This window comes from Thunnus maccoyii, chromosome 23 (assembly GCF_910596095.1).
Source record: "Thunnus maccoyii chromosome 23, fThuMac1.1, whole genome shotgun sequence".
Lineage (NCBI taxonomy): Eukaryota > Metazoa > Chordata > Actinopteri > Scombriformes > Scombridae > Thunnus > Thunnus maccoyii.
In genome coordinates, this window is record NC_056555.1 from 7667512 (window position 1) to 7673933 (window position 6422).

The window sequence follows — 6422 nt, forward strand, 5'->3', positions numbered from 1 at the left end:
CTCGGCCACCACACTCCATGCCAGAGTCAGTCGTCCCATTAATTATAAGAGGCAGGCATCCCAACCGAGCTCCACACACTGCCTCATTTATCCCCACTGACCGGTTCACACAGCAGACATTTTGTTTCGGGCTCTGAGACTTGTAATTGGCGGCGGCCACACAACGCAGACCTTAACATGGGCCACTTTGGAGCCTCTCAGCCACCCGTCAACATCAACCCCACACAGGCACAGCCTTGACAACATGTACACTGTTCTGACGCTTAAAATGCTCCTGTGTTGAGCAGTGAGAACACGAATATGGCTCGACACCTGGACTGAGCCTGAATGCAGCTCAGTCCAAAGATCTTCTCCTCCTCAGACAAGATGCACAAATACTTAAAGTAATAACCTGAAACGTTTTCCTGCAAATAAGTGACTGACTGCTATCACAGGTGTCCTGTTGCTCTTTTCTTCCACACAGGAAGTGATGCATTTTATGTTTTATGGTTTGTTGTGAATTAATGCCAGATCACCATCTCGTTAAACTCATGGAGTTTTGGAGAGTCAGAATTTCTCTACACCTCTTCTGTGAACTTACCTGCTTTAATTATTATTATTTTTATCACAAGGGGGCAGTGCAACAATCTGAAAGCACAACATTGGCATATCACCCTGTAACGCTGATAAGGTGAGGTGTGTTAACATGCAGTTGCTTATTTGCACATTCAGCAGAAACAGAGCAACATAGCATTCATTAAGAATTGTGTTTTTGGCCACTGATGTAATGCAGACCCAATATTTTCTTTGCTTTACGCTCTGATTTGGTCTCCATTAACTTATGAGGGAAATATCTGGCTCTTTAGCAGCTAAATGGTCCATTATATGGATGAACTGCACCTATATAGCACCTCTCTACCTTAACTGACAACACACATAATAATTGTTGTCTCTCATTCACCCATTCACCCACTCACACACCGATGGTGCTGTAGGTGCCATGCAAGGTGCTGGCCTGAGTAGGAGAAACTTGGGGCTCAGCGGCAACTTTGTCTGTCAAAGTAGTGCACAGTGGGTTCATCTTTTTGCTGAAAAAAGATGCCTACTGTCGCCAAAAGAAAGTTCTCATGGCACATTCAGCATCTAATGAACATTGGGCAGTAACACATTATTTTGTAATGCATTACAATAATGTGATTAGTTTTTTCAGTAACAAGTAGTGTAAGTGATTACAATGTGAAATGAAGTAATTACATTACAGTTACTAATCCCAGTAACACATTACTTTGACAATTTGGGAGTTGACTTACAGGTAGTTTGATGGAGGCTTAATATCAGTTTGATCTCTGTGCGTTCAGTGGACAGACTGGTCTGGCATCTGCTAGTTTGATGTTGGGGCTGGAGGCATGGGAATGTGATTAGCCCTGTTTGCAGGGATGCCACTGTGCTCACACACTGATGAAGGCCGGATGGCCAAAAACGTTCTGTTACAGATGAACAATTAAATCATGTGAATAATATCTAACTGACTGAGACCCTCCTTTCACAAAATGGAGCGTGATTAGCCACCACCAAAAGAGGAGAAATGCAATTCCATGTAACTTTAAAGTTGTGTTATTTGCATGTTGTGTCTTCTTAGCTGGTTTGCTAACATTACCTACTGGTAAGGCAACATTCAGGAATTAGTTCAGAGTTGGAGAGTGTAAGAGCAATGCAGCTTCAGCAAAAGGACAAGACTTCATGCTAATGTTAAACTAGCTGTTGATGACCAGTACATATATCCAAACTGTAAGCCGGCCACTCATCTCTAGAAGGCATATTTGACAGAGTTTGGCTGAGTAACAAAAGTAAAGTAGTAAGTGATTTCTGTTGAGCAATTTGTAAATTAATGTAATCTTTTTAAATGAGCAAGTAACTCACCCAATATTGATTGTGAATGCACAATTTGATTAAAACTGAAAAACAAATGACAGTTTCAATCTGATGGATCAATGTTTTTAGCTCTATTCTGCTCTTTTATATAAGCAATATCCCTTGAAAGCACATATGTACATGCAGACATACCTTCCATGCCACTCCGCCTCTCGACTGTATGTTGTTACTGGCACAGAGTGATACCTGGAGCTAGGCATGCTGGGTAGGCATTTTTCAGCATCCTTACTATTCTGAGTATAATGTCTGGCGGCCAGCCACGTACAGCATTACCAGCCCGGCAAGCTCGCTGCCAACATCTGTACGCATTTCACACAGACTGTGGAGGATCTGGCACCGTTACTCTACTGACAGACAGACTTGCAGCTCCACATACCTTCAAACTATTCTCCAAACTGTCTGAGGGTGGGTTGGAGGGGTGGGGGGGGGGGGGGGTGCAGTGAGGGGTACGGGAGGTGTTTCACAGCCAGAAAAACATCTATCATGCAGGCGCCGCTGTGACCAAACAAATCAGCGGCGGCTAGAAAATATGATTTCACCAGGAGAGGAATGTGAGAGCTGAGGCACGCTGCAAGGTTGGTGTACACTGTATATGCTGTGCAGAAAGAAGGCATGGTGGGATCAGTGGTGTTGCTAGTGGAGAAAGGTGAAAGGTGCTGATGATCCTAGGGGCTACAGCTGGCAAGAGCGTGAATAAGGGGCCCTTATAAAATCCAAGGGTCCTGAAGTAATGCTCTGTGGGACTGAAATGCCTCTGCATGGGACATTTAAGTTTGTTCAAAACTTTTGAGGAAGAAAAGAATGAAGAATGAACACATATATAAAGAAAATGGATGATTTTTTTTGCCATTTACTTCAAAAAGAAATCAGATTTTCGTCTTGGGCTCTACATGAAATCACTGCACAAGATGGAGATGTTGTAGGCCTCAGCAGAGGAGGCCATGAGGAAATAATCAGCCCATCTATGAGTGGGTCTTTTGGGATGGTGTGATCCCCCCTCTGCTCTCCAAAATCCTTCAAGAGTCTGCAGGGATCTAATCAATCACTACAAACAGGCAAAATTCTCCGACATGCCATTCCTGCCCCAGATTCCTGCTAAGTTTGTGTTTTTGTTTGTTTTTTCCCCACTGAGAGGTCAGCACACTGAGACTCTGAAAAAACAGCAGATTCCTTGAAGAAAAGTTAGTTATTATCGGTTGTGTCGATCAGCGGAGTCTGGCGGGACATTTTCCTCTATAGTTATTCAGCTGCAGACACCGGATTTGATTTCATTAAGTTTCAGCCAGTCTATAGTAGATGAGCCAAATGGAATCAGGCCACATGGCTCTTACGGTATGTCAAAGTGAATCATTTGTTCAAATTGAATTAAACTGCCCCTCACACAAATGAGGGTGTACTGGTGATGTACCAAACTATATCAGCAGCAAATGAAAATAAAGTTTTCATTATTTTTCAGGAGAACAGCATTAAATCACCTTGCTGTCCATGCACATCCTGTCCCATGAGTATAGAATCGATACACTGTTCAACAGCCCAGTTTCTTTCCAGCACAATCCAATTTATTGATAGCTTTTAATTAAAAATGAGTGAAGATAGCAGCAAATGGAGCAACAGGAAAATGTTCCATGCTGAGTTTTGCCATTAAAAAAAGGAACATGCATTAACAATGTTAAATAAAACAATAGATTTCTGGTTTAATTGTGATAGTGAATGCTAGAAAAACTTTTAACAAGTAGTAATGTGCATGTATATACATACATATGCCCCTAATGATAGGATACTGACTCTTATAATCTGTAGAACTAAAGGGGGGGTTCACTTTCTGCAGTTGTCCCATTTGTCCTTTTTTGAATACAAATGAGTTTACTACCTGACCAAAGGACAAGTCTCACACCTTTGAGCAGCTGTTACACAGGCAATAAACCATTCACAAGACAACTTTCACAAAACAATAGAACTGCTTATCACCAGTCACCAAGAGAGATCAAGATCAACAAAAGAGGCTTCACACCAAAACAATTCAGTCTGCTGACGTGTATTTAATCAAAGTGATGTCTGGTACTGATGGATGGTGCAGAATGTTTATTGTAAACACAGCAACGTCCCGTAACCATGTGCAATTTAATGCAGTTAGTTGATGGTGATCAGAGTGATGTGAAAAAATGCCAAAGTAATGAATAAAATACTGTGCTCGGAGTAAAATTGCTGCATCCAAAATCTTATGTCAATAAAAGTGTAGAAGAGTTCATGGTAAAAATGTACTTAAGTGTTAGTGAGATTATATAAAAAGTTATTATGCAAAATAACTAATAACTACAGTTATCAAATGTAGTGAAGTAAATGTAAAGTCGCATAAAATGGAGTGCTGGTACTGTGCTCTTTTGTCACACCACCTCAATAGCCAGTTGCAACAGTTGTTCATAAGTTCAAGCTTAGTGCAGTTATAAGTATTCACTAACTGGAGATATATATATCACTAAATTAAAACGACTGGCACCACATAAAATTTGGACAGAGATGAACTGTTTCTAAATATTCACATCTACTAACTTTCAGATTAGTTAACTGAAGTAACTGACAAAAATAACGTTAGCTTGCTAATATATTACCCGTTTTAATATATTGATTACAATAATCTTAATAATAACTATGCAATCTGGTAAGTTTTCAATCACATTTCACAAAAACAACATAATATACCTAAAATTACAAAACATCATGCTAATAACGTTAGCCTAAATGAGCAAAAAACATAAGTCAGGTTAGCATCTTAGCATCATCGGATATTTTCCACACACTTAAAGACCCCCTCCACTAAAAAACATGTTCTTCTTGTTCCTACTGTTGTATGTTTGAGCTTCACTGTGCAGAATGATGTATGTACAGAGTTTGACACTATAAAGCTGTTTTCACATTAATCTGCTGATAGTGGAAAGTTTCTCTGTGATCATCGAAAATGTAATTGGCAGGCCTATGAGCATAATTTGTGACATCACAAGTAGTTTGGAACCAATCTTGGTCCAATATTTATTATGCACAGGTGTGATCTGGAAACTTGAAGCCTCCAGTGCATAAACACTCAGACAACTTTTGAAATAAAACATTATTGCATATCTGTATTGGATTTTGTATTGGATTTTTAATGAGGGAGAAGGAGAAGATGTAATTTTAAGGATAATTGAACTTTTTGTGGAAAAACCATATTAGACACAAATTATTATTAAAAGTAGAAAATTACTGACAAAGTAATATAACACTTGGAGTCCCAAAACTGTTATTTTACTTGAGTTATGTTACAACTTGACAGACATTCCTTAAGTTGTAATGGTGGAATCAGATTGAATAAATCACTAGCTTGAAACAAGTAGTTAAGAACTGACTAACTATAAGTAAGTAAATGAATGTGCAACCCAGTGTGTGATAAATGTCCTCTCAAATGTTTGAAAATGTCATCTAGACTTTTTGTTATCTTTTCTTTGTTTTACCATATGCACCTATTAGTCCAAATACTGAGAAAGATATGCAGACTCTGTCCTCTAATGAATACAGAGAGATTAAGATGAGTACTTATTGGTTTTGGCTCCTACTCTAAAGCATACAGAGTGATTCACTGACATTTATTTTTTATTCAGTTACCATCCAGATCTGTCTGACTTTCATCTGCATGTTAACAGATTAATGAGTTTGTGCCCTCACTGAGAAGAGGAAGTGCCAGCGGACAGTGAAAGTATGACCTTGGTCAGCAGGAAACTGTTGAACACATTGCCTGAGGGGAACCTGACACATCTGTGTGGGCATGAATATCCCATGAAGGGCCTTTTAATGTGGAAATGACAAAAAGAGCACACACCTTTTACATTGCAAATGAGAAAATATCGGTCCGCTTTCAAGTGCAGAATGTCAATTAAAGCCTGTTAGTGACTTTACCTTTAAGGTGAATGAGGTTGTTTTGTGTCCTACAACAAGGAGAAATGTCACCTTCTGTCTAATTAGCACTATTCATGAATTATGTACACACCAATTCTTGGTGGGAGGAAAACTTCACCCAAAAAATAGGTTAAAATATTACAGTTTCAAAACATCACAGTTAAGCTGTTTACAACAGATTAATGGGATTATTAATGTCTGATTATATACATATATACAGCATTTGTCCAACATACATTTGTCATTTCTAGTTGACATTGTGAGTGTGTGTGATGTGCTACCTTGTGTAACTTTGTATTATGAGTCCTGTCTGTTTTTTGCTTTGTACTGTTCTGTTACTGTGCATATGTTTTAATTGTGACCAGCTAAGAGACTGCAGATGAAAATTAGCTGCCAGCTAATTCTGGTACAGTACATCAAATGGTAACATTTATGTTTAACACTGTACATGGTCCCTTACAAATAACAAACAAATAAATATGCAAAGGCTAATAATAGATTACAGTTGGGTTAAGTTAAATTAAAGTACATTCTACAATAGACCAGTGGTTCTGAGATCATTTAGTGAAATACAACATGATAGA